General features: G+C 38.5%; 1 protein-coding gene across 1 annotated transcript in view; it reads left to right on the forward strand.

The window, feature by feature from the left end:
* The first annotated feature begins 2213 nt into the window (after positions 1 to 2213).
* PAFAH1B1 (platelet activating factor acetylhydrolase 1b regulatory subunit 1) overlaps positions 2214 to 12893 on the forward strand; it is a 94905-nt gene continuing 84225 nt past the window's right edge. The window contains exon 1 of the mRNA XM_077165536.1: positions 2214 to 2598. The gene's annotated coding sequence lies outside the window, so the exon portion shown is untranslated. The remainder of the gene's footprint in view (positions 2599 to 12893) is intronic.

Here is a 12893-nt window from a genome sequence, read left to right on the forward strand (position 1 = left end):
CATTTTGAAAGTGTCTACAGATTTGCAATTCAAATGAACGGGAAGATTATTAGATTGTGGTAAGTAACATGGATGTTTATATTTAATTTTTTCAAGAAACACCATCCAAAATATCCATTGTTAAATGTTTCCTGGAAGGATATAGTTGGTTCTGGATTAATCTTTATGCATTTTGATAGTATAGCTATCCTAATTCTCCATTCTCAATAGAGAAGTGTTTATTAAGATAGATCCATCATTTTCAGCAACTGAAAAGAAAGTGAATAGAATCATGACACATGCCTCCACATCAAATTAAGCACATAACACAGCTTTATTTCTGTTCAGAAGAGTCACAACCCAGTGAGAAAATTTTTATACCTTCCTCTAAAGGGACTTTATCATTTTTAAAGGATTGCTATAGAAATAAAATCTGATCTCAATTTAGTGCATACTTACAAAACACAGATTTTGAATGCACAAGTTAGGAGTTCAAGGTTTGTAACAATTGGTATTACCTATTTGTATTAAATCAGTGCTTATCAATGTGATTCTGATTTCTTTCTGGTCAAATTTGCTGACTTTTAGAGCATTAATTTTAAAAATAAAGCACAGATTTATCAGACTGATTAAATATCAAGTAGTGTGATTCAGGCAATACTAAGTATTTTTAAAGATAAAAATGAAAGGAGGGTAGATTATTAGAATAAGGAGTGTTAGTTTATTGCATGTTTATTGACTGCCATTGGAAGCAACAGCACAGTGTCTCATCTAGAGAATCCAAGACTCATAAACCTGGAAAAGATTTTCCAGAGACCATTTGATTTAATTCCCTGCCTTTATGAAGGCAAAAACCCAAATACTCTAGACAATTGGCCCATGTTCCTCTTGAACACCTCCAGGAACATTTACAATCTTTCTTGATAAAAAGAAACTTGGTTTGGTATCAACAGCAATAGTAATGGTTACATATGAGTTACTTATGAGTCCCCATTAAGGAGAGAGGGTTCATAGACACAGCATCTCCTCTGTAATTCTCACACAAGCTTTACAAGTTCTTTATTTATTAGGTCTATTTTATAGACAGAGAAATCGAAGCCAAAGAGGTATAGTAGTTTACTCAATGTCCCATTTCTGTTAAGTAGTTTTTCCAGGCGATACACACCAAATTGTCTCACTTTTAAGAAACGTAGTAGCTGCACATCTTTATCTACAAAAATGGAAGAGATGAAATCATTAAACATAATGATAAACTTATGTTCCATTTGAAGTTTTCTTGGACTATACAAATTAATGAGATAAACATACTAGATGCCTCTTATTAAGACTATCCCATATTGAATGATTCAGAACCCCAAATAGGACTTCTTTTAAATTAAGGGTGGAGTAATTTGACTACAAATCCCCAAGACTTCTTTGTTATCAGATTTCACCCTACAATTTAGCCAACGCACACACATAAGGGGCTTTCAAAGTCTGGAAAGCCCAAAGAGCTGGAACTACATTTCTACAAGGCAGGCGCGCGCGTGTGCGGGGGGTGGGGGGTGGGGTGGGTGTGGGTGGGGAGTGGACTAAGAAAAAGAATAGCTGAATCACATCTAAAAGCGAATTCTCCGAATTAAAAATCTGTAATAAACAATGAAGATGGGTATTTCATCTTTTTTAACCTCAACAGTTCTCCCCCTACCCCACCCCCGCAAAACACAAGCCAATATCCTCACTCCTTATTTTTTTTCCAAACTGGGAGATGGATCTGAAAGCAGAAAGCAGTGGGGCAACCACCTGGGTCGGACTTCCCTTTCCGCCAAGTCCTTGGGTGGGGGGGTCCGGGATCTACGGGTTCCAATCGCTCCCGGCTGTTGGCCGGGGAAGCGGGGCCAGCGCCAGATGCTGGCAAGAGCAGCGCGGGAAGGTGAGCAAGAGCCAGAGTTTGTGAGGAGTCAAAACAGTTAGGAGAGGGTTCGGGTGATGGAAGCCGAGGACCCTTTCCCAATGTTACAGAAGCGTGAGGAGCGCTAGGAGTGCCTCTTGGGCAAGAACGTCCCTGCAACCCTCCGCACCGACAAGCCGCACCGGCCACCGCCTCTCAGCGGCTAAGCTAAAAGCCGCGCGGCTCAGGGCCCGGCCCTAGCTCGAGCTCCGCGCATGCGCCGCACCCCTTCGGCTCCCGGGCCCCTCCCTTCTCTCTTCCCGACGGGTCTGGGGCGGCGGCGGCGGCGGCGGCGCGGTGACGTCAGAGCGTTGGGGCAGCTCCTGTGACAGACGGAGCTGGAGCGGCGGGGCGGCGGCGGAGTCGGGTGGCCGAGATAGCGAGTGAGCAAGAGAACGAGCAGCGACCTCAGGGGTCTAGGAAGCAAGAAAGAGAAGGAAGGAAGCGCTCAGGCGCGAGCGAGAGAAATCGCGAGCGCCGGGCTTGGGCTCGAGCCCCCGAACGGCTGAGGAGCCCGCCCGCTCCCCTCCCCTCCCCCTTCCCGGGACCGGGCCCAGCGCGCCATCCTCCCCCTCCCTCCTTCCCTCCCTCCCTCCTTCCTCCCTTCCCTCTCCCTCCCCCCCTCCCCCGCCGGTGGATGGGAGTGAAGGACGGAAGAGGCCCTGCGGAGGCGGCGGTGCAGCGCTCCGGTAAGACGGCGAGGGTCTGCGCCCTCCCCTCTGTCTTCTCAACCGTGCTGGTTCGGCTGCGGGCTCGGCCCGGCGGCCTGACGATGTGGCTGCGCCGGTCCCCTCCCTCCCATTCTCCCCTCCCCCTGCCGCCGCCTCCTCCTTCTTCTTCTCTCCTCGCTCTCAAAATGGCGGCCGCGACGGCCGTTGAGTGAGATACAGGGAGGAGGGGTGGACAGGCCTGGGAGGGCGCTGCCCTCGTTCCCCTTCTCCCCGGCCCGGGCTCGGGGGCTGTTGGTGTCGCCGCGATTCCGCTCGCGGCCCTCCCGGAGAAGGGATCGCCCTCCTCCCCTGGTGACTTAGCAAGAAAAGTATTCTTGGGTAGGAAGGGCGTGGGGAGCAGTCGCTTTCTGATCTTGGGGAAAGCATTCGGCCTTCCTTCCTTTCCCAGTCGCGGAAGGCGAGCTCCGCAGTCCCCACCCCACCCGCGGTTGGTGGCTCGGGGAGCCGGCTCAGACCCGCGCCGCCTCGGTACCCACAAGGGCCTCCCAGGCATTCCGACCCCTACCTGTCCCTAGGATGGAGTTGACCTGAGGAGGATAGCCAACCCCCCTTCTGGCCCCCCCCCCCCCACTTTCGCAGTGGTCCAGCCTCTGCTCCCACCAAGGAAGGGCGGCCTGACCCACGGAACAATCTGCAGCATCCACCCACCAAATGAGACAGGATTTTCTTTTTGCCCTCGACTCGTTAAACGGGAGTTGCTTTTTGACGTTGTAACACTGAGCTTCGGGTCCTCAACCATTCCCCTTCATCTAATTTAATCTCCCCACTTCTTTAAGAGGCAATACCTATATATTCACTTTCTTTAGCTTTCCAGGTGAGAAAATGCCTTTGATGTGGTAGGCAAATTTTAACTCTTCGCTATCTCCCTAAGCATGAGTAGAGAAGAGAGGTTTTAATATAAGGTAGGAGAGTTCAAGGTACCTTCTCTTTATTTGTTATTCTGCCTTTCTAGAGTGACTTAGCAAGAAACTCCTTGGGGAAGGAGGCAGGAAATTTTCTTTGGGGTTGGGGGTTTGCGTCCAGTTTATGTCAATCCTTTGGTTAAGAAATCTTGCTTTTAAAGAGAAGGACCAGATTTGAGGTCTCATTCTGAATGGGCGGTGTCATGCCAAGGTCCCCCCACTCCGCCCCCCTTTCTCTTAAGAAGCAATCCAGAGAGAGAATAAAGATACTGTTATTCCAACCTCTACTTTTAAATACATAATTCTTGAGATTAATAACATTTTAAAGGCTAAGCAAAAAATTTACCATTTTTGGCTTATTTTATTCTTGTTAGGAGGTGGGTTGTTTTGTGTGAATTTCATTTTGAAGCTGTGGCGGAGGAGATAGTGCTTGGGCCTTCTGTACAGTAATAATGTCATCCCTCCCCTTTTGCCACAGTAGTGTTTGCTTTAAATTTTTTGCTGCAGCAGGGCTTGATTGCTGCAGGGTCCAATCTCTTATCAGGAAAATTTCTTGCTTGGTTATGTCGGTAGTGATATGTTGAAGATATATTAAAAGCTTTACTTAACCTTTATTTTAAAAATTTTGGTATGGTTCTAAAGCATTAGCTAGCATTTAAATCTGTGATGGTTGTCTTTTAGGACACAGTTTTGCAAAATAATTGCAGTTTATCTTAAATTGCAAATTGCAGTTTATATTAAAGCGGGAGGGTAATCTGTATTTAGGGTGATTTATTTTTTCATGTTCTGTTGTAAATGATCATTGTTTGAATTGTTCAGAAGGGGAGGATCTAAAACAAATTTGAAGCTGGTGTATGCATTTTTTGCATCATAATAAGGAACCCAATTTTCACTCAAAATATTTCTGCATGCATTGACTTTAATAGAGCAGACCCTGTTTTTTTATTTCCCCCCATCTCCTTTCTAAAAAATTGGCTTGTATTTGTGGATGCTGTGAACAGCCATTGAGTGGAGAAGGCTGGGTGGAGTAGGGGAGCAGAAGCTGTGAAATACTAGATTGCCCTTTCATAGCATTTTTCTCTTGCTTATGTTTCTAAGATGATTCAGTACTAATTGTTGCTACAGCAAAGGCATTTCTAGATAGTATTAAAATCTTGTTTTTAGTTTCCACCGTTTTTTGCAGTATGTAATGATTCTGGTAAAAAGCAATGACCCTGCTCTAGAGCAGACATTTATTGTCTGGAGACTACACACACACACACCCTTGCTAATGTTTTTTATTGCTTTAATTAAATATGTGTAAATTAATGAATGCCAAGAGTATTTGAATAGAAATAGTAATAGAAATACTGCAAAAATTGGAAGAAAGCTACAGATTTACTGTTTGGCTTAAAACAGTATTCTATTTGTGATTTTTAAATAATGAACATCAAAAGAATAAGAATTTGCACTGTAGGTTCTTTAGTGTTACCCCTTGAAAGGGACTTTATTGTAAGGTACTGACATAAGAGAGGTTAAGTCCCTTTAATATCAAGTGTACGTGTGAATAAACATCTTCAAAAGAATTTTAAGTTCATGTGACAATTGATTTTGATAAACCTTTATGAATGTCAATGTATGATATATTTTTACATTTTTTGTTATTTTTAATGTGATAAGAAAGTAGAAGGGCTTGTATGTGGTGAGGAATGAGTAAGGATAGGAATGAGAAGTCACTATATTATGTGTCTGACCTGTCACTATCCCTACTATTTTGAGCTATAAAACTGCACTGAGTGGTGATTTTCAAATTATTAGTTGATAGGAGCTTGAGATAAATTGTTTTGAGTAAGAGCGCTTTATTTCTGAATGAATGTGCTTGTTTTCTGACATGTGGCAAAATCTTTTGCTTAATTTGGAGACCAATTTTAAAAATTCTTCATAATCTTATTATTTATCAGACATTTCGTGTGATTGGCATGGATTTCATTTGTTAGTGGAGTTACCTGGTATGTATTTTTTTTTTCAGATTAAAAAATAACTGATATAAAGAGATCTGGAGATATTTCTGGGAGGGAAAAATCTGTCTCATGATATTTGGTTTTCTACCAAGAACACTTATGTTTTGTAGTCTATATTCTATTTTAAAAAAAAAACAATGTAAATGTTTCCTTCTTAGTTACATCCTAAATAATAGATGACATATATATATATATATATATGACTTTCTTTTGGCTTGTAAGTATCCAGGAAAAATAGTAGACCTTAATTTTTATTTATATGTGATTTATTATTCACAACTTTTCTCTTAATAAATAACCCCTTCAAGCTATAGAAGTTGTCAACATTAGGATGGAGATGTCTTAAAAAACAAACCCAAAGCAAAATCCAGGGCAATGGGAATGAATTTTCCTATTCTTTCCATTGAGTTCTAAAGCAGTGAGTCATGCACTCTTCTGCCAAAGAAACTTGAGGCTCAGATGGCTTTATACTGAGCTGGCCATGTCTGCTTATGGTCCTAAGAGATACCTTTACTTGGCTCTAAGTATACCTTTTTCTCTGTTGAGAAATAATTTCGTTATAATAGTAACCTGTTTTTATGTACTTTGGGAAGAGAGAAATAGGTAAGTTTGAAGTGGAAATTCTTTGCCTTTATTTTTATGTCTTCTCTAATACAACTAATTATTTTTCACCTATGAAGTTGTTCTACTTAAAATAAAACTAATGGTCTGCAAGAGTTCTGAAAAGAAAAAGCAAACCTACTGATCTCCTCAAGATGCTTAGCTTTAGAGTGAGTCCTAGTGGTTAAAGCCAAACATTTTGAGAAATCTACTTAATGAAAGATACTTTATTATGTAAGCCTGATAACTGCAGTAAAGGCTCTTTGGAATGTTCTAGCTTTGTTGCTGGTTTGGTATTATACTTTGGCTATCATTTAAATTGAACCTTAGTTTTAATTTCTGTTATGTATATACTTTTTAACCTTGTACAGGAGTAAAGAATTAAATTGATATTTGTGAAATGCTTTACACTCATGGATGCAGACATATGTGCTTATTATTTTGATTTATTGTTTTCTGTTTAAAAGATGGTGGTTTCTGATTGAAACTTAACTAACCAAATTCGGACTAAACTGTGCATTTGCCTAGGATACATCTGGAAAGGTATCCTCTAAAGTTATTGTTATTAAACATTTTCCTAGATCTTTGCAGATATATTCAATTTGGTTGGTACTCATTAATTTTTGATGTAGATCAGTATTTTATGGGTAGAGAATTGACATTCAGGGAGTTCCTTTGCTGAGGTCACGTTAGGTGGCTAGAATACGGTATTACTATAGCTACTGAACCATTTGGGTATTTACCAAACATTCCCTTTTTTTTTTTTTTTTGGACATATGGACTCAATTCCTTTTATCTTTGTTAATATTTTTTTCTAAAATCTGGCTTTTGCCTGAATAAGTTAAATTGACATTTATGGTCTTGTATAGTTGACTATATAGTTAATTATGTTGTGTGCGTGTAATTTTAGGCATTTTGAGTAGGGACCCCCAGAAAGTGTGTTTCTGCTTTTCAAGTAGTAAACACATACTCGTTGAATTTGTTCAAATGAAGAATTATGTGAAAGAAAATGTGTTATCCTAAAGTTCTTTTTAATAATAGTTAACTTCCAGAGATTTTTCAGGAATTAAGATGATGGAAGGAAGCGTGCTTATCCTTTTGTACACTGTATAGAGATTGTATGTTATCCCAGAGAACACGGTCAGGGTCACACTTCTGACATAGTTGTGTCAGGCCCACAAAAGTGATCAACCCAGGGCGGGCAAGGGTGGCTCGGTGGCAGAGTTCTTGCCTGCCACACCAGAGACCTGGGTTCGATTACCAGTGCCTGCCATTTAAAAGAAAAAAAAAGGTGATCAACCCAAATGGATAAATTACCTGTGCATTTTGGTTTTTGCTTTTGGAGCCGTTGTGTGCTGACAAGATTTATTGACATTTAACTGAGGCTGTTAAGAAATTTCCTGAAACTGTCTTTTGATAACAGAGAAATTAAGATCTGGGAAAATTTTAAGTGACTTAGTTTTTTTAATTATAGAAAGTCTTATATTTATTAAGGTCTTGCATATTGTTGACTTGATTAATCCACATTTAATCTATGGCAAAGATAGAAGGTTATGTTTTATCATATTAGTATTAGTTTTATCATATTAACTCCAATCTAATCATGAAAAAATATACCTGTTATAAATAAGGCATATATTTTATGTGTTCATTTTTCCATATTTTTATTTTCAAATTTGTTGACTATCAGAGGAAGGGAAAGTGAAGTTAATGAGCCAGTTATATTGACTATTACTATTTTTGTTAATTTTTACTTTTAGTGGGTGGGGAAGCTTTCACATTTAGCAAAGAAAAATAAAGGTGTTGACTAAAATCACGTGAATATTTGATATCCTAATCCCAGTACCATAATTTACTAGTTGTGTGCCTTTACAGGCATTTCTTTCCTTATCTGTAAATGGATAATGGTCACAGTTCCTAACTGTGGTTGTGACTATTGAATAATAAAATCTCTAAACCAATGTTTATTATTTTTCGAGACTGTTTAGGAAGAAAATTAATATAACATGCAGCTTAACAATAGAAATATGCAGCCATTAATTTGTATGTTCTTACAGATTTAAGTGTATTTCTTAAAAATTAGTATTGGAAATTTTTTCCCCTGTAGTATCTATTATGTATATTTGTAACCAGTGAGGGCTTCAGAGTTCTTGGTGATCAATAAAGGCTATATATATCAATGTCAAACTGAAGAATTCATGTTTAATGTAAAAAACATATTGCAAACAAGCCTTTTCTTTAAACTGCAAAATACAATTTATGTTTGAATTTTGCAATAAAAAATATTTCATTCCAGATTTTAAATATTTTAAATTTAAATCCCCAATTTTCCTGTCCCTCAGTAAAGTTTAATTTGGAGTAATTTTAGATTTACAGAAAAGGTGTGAAGGTTATGCACAGAGTTCTCAGTATATACCCTACATTCAGTTTTCTTATTGTTAATATCTTACATTTCCATAGTATATTTGTCAAAACTAAGATACCAACTTTGATACATTACTGTTAACTGAAATCCAAACTTTTTGAATTTCACCAGTTTTTCCATTAATACCTTCTTTCTGTTTCGGATCCAATCCCCAGATTGTTGCATTTCATTTAATTGTCATATCTCCCCAGTCTCCTCTGGTCTGGGACAGTTTCTCAGTCTCCTTGTTTTTCATGGCCTTGCCAGTCTTGAGGAATACTGGGCAGTTATTCTGTAAAATGTTCCCCAAACTGGTCTCTCTGATGTTTTTTCATAATTAGACTGGGGTTAAGGGTCTTTCACAGAGGTGAGGTGCCCATCTCATTTATATCATGTTGGGGGATACCTGTACTTACCAGGAGGTGCTGGTGATGTGACTCTTTATCACTTGGTTAATGTCTTGTTTGCCAGTTTTATCTAGTGTAAAGTTATTATTTTTCACTTTTCCTACATTTTTTGGAAACAAGTTATTAAAGTTAGCCTGGGGGCAGGGGCACATTAAGCTCTGCCTCCTGAAGAGGATAATATTTGAAATTCTTCCATAAAGAATTTGTCTTTATAAAATAATTTGCATCTTTATTTTAATTTTCAGAAAAAATTGTTTAGAATTTTAAATAATGTTAATTTAAATAATCCCCAGTTTGCTTTTAAAGATAAAGTATTTTAATGTATATAATGGTTTGGAGAACAAAGATCAGAAAAACCGTTGGAGAAAGTACATTTGAATACATTACATATCCCTTTAGAAATTTCTGTTGGAGTAAAAGTCTGTGTTAGCTATCCAAACTGACTGTTGAGTTATGTGAGATAGTAAAAAAAAGTTGATTTTTAGAGAAGAGTTACAGAATGGGGCTTATTTAGGAGACGGTTATAATCTGAGAAGCAGAGCAAATAGGCTTTCCTACTCATCAGGTCTATGCCAGTATGTGAAAACGCCTTGTTTTTGCCTTGACCACCACCACTCCCACACCCCTGCAAGAAAAAACATTAACATATTTTGACTGATTAGACTCTTATTTTAAACAGAACTGGTAGACCCCTGTCTTGAAAGAGATATATTTATTCCAGCTATACTGAACTATATGGAGCAGAATAATTTATCATTTGAAGGAAAGATAATTCTTGAGAATTGCAATTCTGTTTATACCTTAACCCCTTCCATTACTAACAATTGCATAGAGATCCTCATTGGGTTTCTACTTATTATAATTATTCATCACATTATGTGTTTTTTCCCTAAAATTTCATTGTTTCCCTTCAGCAAACATTCATTTAGCTATATTATGTACCAAAGGGATTAAACATGATTGTCATCCCCTCCTCTCAAAGATCTCAAAGTTTTTAGACACATTTGGCATACAAGGTAGCAAAATAGTACTATACACAGACTATGTGCTTGGTAATTGAGGGCCCAGAGTTTTTTTTTTATTTTTATTTTTTATTTATCAACATGATCATTTTTTAGAACATTTGCATCACTCCCAAAAAAAGAAATATAAAGAAAAAACTCATACATACCATACCATTTATCTATCCAATAGATGTATATATTAATTTTTTTTAAAATAATTTTTTATTAATTAAAAAGAAATTACAAGAAAGAAACACAAACATCCATAATATATGCTCATTCCGTTCTACATATATAATCAGTAATTCACAATATCATCACATAGTTGCATATTCATCATCATGATCATTTCTGAGAACATTTGCATCAATTCAGAAAAAGAAATAAAAAGACAACAGAAAAATAAAACAAAAACAGAAAAAGAAAAAAATTTTTACATACCATATTCCTTATCCCTCCCTTTCATTGATCACTAGTATTTCAAACTGACTTTATTTTAACATTTTTTCCTCTATTATTTATTTATTTATTTATTTTTCCTGAATCTACTATGTGCTTTTATTTTTTTATCCAATTTTTAAAATTTTTTTTTTAATTAATCAAAAAAAAGAAAAGAAATTAACACAGCATTTAGAAATCATTCCATTCTACACATGCACTCAGTAATTCTTAGTATCATCACATAGATGTATGATCATCATTTCTTAGTACATTTGCATCGATTTAGGAAAAGAACTAGCAAAACAGCAGAAAAAGATATAGAATGTTAATATAGAGAAGAGAATTAAAATAATAATACTAATAAAAAATATATATATATATAAAAAGGAAAAAGAAAAAACAAAAACAAGATACAAACAAACAAACAAACAAAAAACCATATTTCAGGTGCAGCTTCATTCAGTGTTCCAACATAGTTACATTACACTTAGGTATTATTGTACTGTCCATTTTTGAGTTTTTGTATCTAGTCCTGTTGCACAGTCTGTATCCCTTCAGCTCCAATTACCCATTATCTTACCCTGTTTCTAACTCTTACCAATGATATATTCCAAGCTGATTCTCGAATGTCGGTTCACATCAGTGGGACCATACAGTATTTGTCCTTTAGTTTTTGGCTAGACTCACTCAGCATAATGTTCTCTAGGTCCATCCATGTTATTACATGCTTCATAAGTTTAGTCTGTCTTAAAGCTGCATAATATTCCATCGTAGGTATACGCCACAGTTTGTTTAGCCACTCGTCTGTTGATGGACACTTTGGCTGTTTCCATCTCTTTGCAATTGTAGATAATGCTGCTATAAACACTGGTGTGCAAATGTCCGTCTGTGTCTTTGCCCTTAAGTCCTTTGAGTAGATACCTAGCAGTGGTATTGCTGGGTCGTAATCTATTCTGCCATTCTATGTCTTTTGATTGGGAAATTCAGTCCATTAACTTTTAGTGTTATTACTGTTTGGATAATATTTTCCTCTACCATTTTGCCTTTTGTATTATATATATCATATCTGATTTTCCTTCTTTCTACACTTTACTCCATACCTCTCTCTTCTGTCTTTTCGTATCTGACTCTAGTGCTCCCTTTAGTATTTCTTGCAGAGCTGGTCTCTTGGTCACAAATTCTCTCAGTGACTTTTTGTCTATAAATGTTTTAATTTCTCCTTCATTTTTGAAGGACAATTTTGCTGGATATAGAAGTCTTGGTTGGCAGTTTTTCTCTTTTAGTAATTTAAATATATCATCCCACTGTCTTCTAGCTTCCATGGTTTCTGCTGAGAAATCTACACATAGTCTTATTGGGTTTCCCTTGTATGTGACAGATTGTTTTTCTCTTGCTGCTTTCAAGATCCTCACTTTCTCTTTGACCTCTGACATTCTAACTAGTAAGTGTCTTGGAGAACGCCTATTAGGGTCTATTCTCTTTGGGGTGCGCTGCACTTCTTGGATCTGTAAATTTAGGTCTTTCATAAGAGTTGGGAAATTTTCAGTGATAATTTCTTCCATTAGTTTTTCTCCTCCTTTTCCCTTCTCTTCTCCTTCTGGGACACCCACAACACATATATTTGTGCGCTTCATATTGTCATTCAGTTCCCTGATCCCCTGCTCAAGTTTTTCCATTCTTTTCCCTATAGTTTCTGTTTCTTTTTGGGATTCAGATGTTCCATCCTCCAGTTCACTAATTGTAGCTTCTGTCTCTTTAGATCTACCATTGTAGGTATCCATTGTTTTTTCCATTTTTTCTTCTTTGTCCTTCACTCCCATAAGTTCTGTGATTTGTTTTTTCAGACTTTCTATTTCTTCTTTTTGTTCAGCCCATGTCTTCTTCATGTCCTCCCTCAATTTATTGATTTGGTTTTTGAAGAGTTTTTCCATTTCTGTTCGTATATTCAGCATTAGTTGTCTCAGCTCCTGTATCTCATTTGAACTATTGGTTTGTTCCTTTGACTGGGCCATATCTTTAATTTTCCGAGCGTCATCCATTATTTTTTGTCTGGGCATTTGATCAGATTTCCCTGGGTGTGGGACCCGGCTGGTTGAAAGGTTTTTCTGTGAAATCTCTGGGCTGTTTTTCTTTTCCTGCCCAGTAGGTGGCACTTGTGGCGCTCGTCTGTCTGCGGGTCCCACCAGTACAAGATGCTGTGGCTCCTTTAACTTGCCAATCCGAATCTCGCAGTCGGCCCGGGAAACTGCGCGTGGGGGGGGGTCGCCGGCCGCCGTGGCTTGGGGAAATGCCGGTCCAAATTGCCCAGCTGGCCCAAGACGCCAAGTGTGGCGGGAGGGCCCCGCTATCCAACGTTCCCAGTCAGACCGGGGAGCCACGTGTGTGGAGGGGACCCCAGTCGCCAGCCGCCCCGGCCGGGAAAACGCGCGCCCCTCGGGTATCTCACCGCAGCGGATTCTCCCTGCCCGTTCAGCCGCCCCAGAATGGGGTACGCT

This window comes from Tamandua tetradactyla, chromosome 6 (assembly GCF_023851605.1).
Source record: "Tamandua tetradactyla isolate mTamTet1 chromosome 6, mTamTet1.pri, whole genome shotgun sequence".
NCBI lineage: Eukaryota > Metazoa > Chordata > Mammalia > Pilosa > Myrmecophagidae > Tamandua > Tamandua tetradactyla.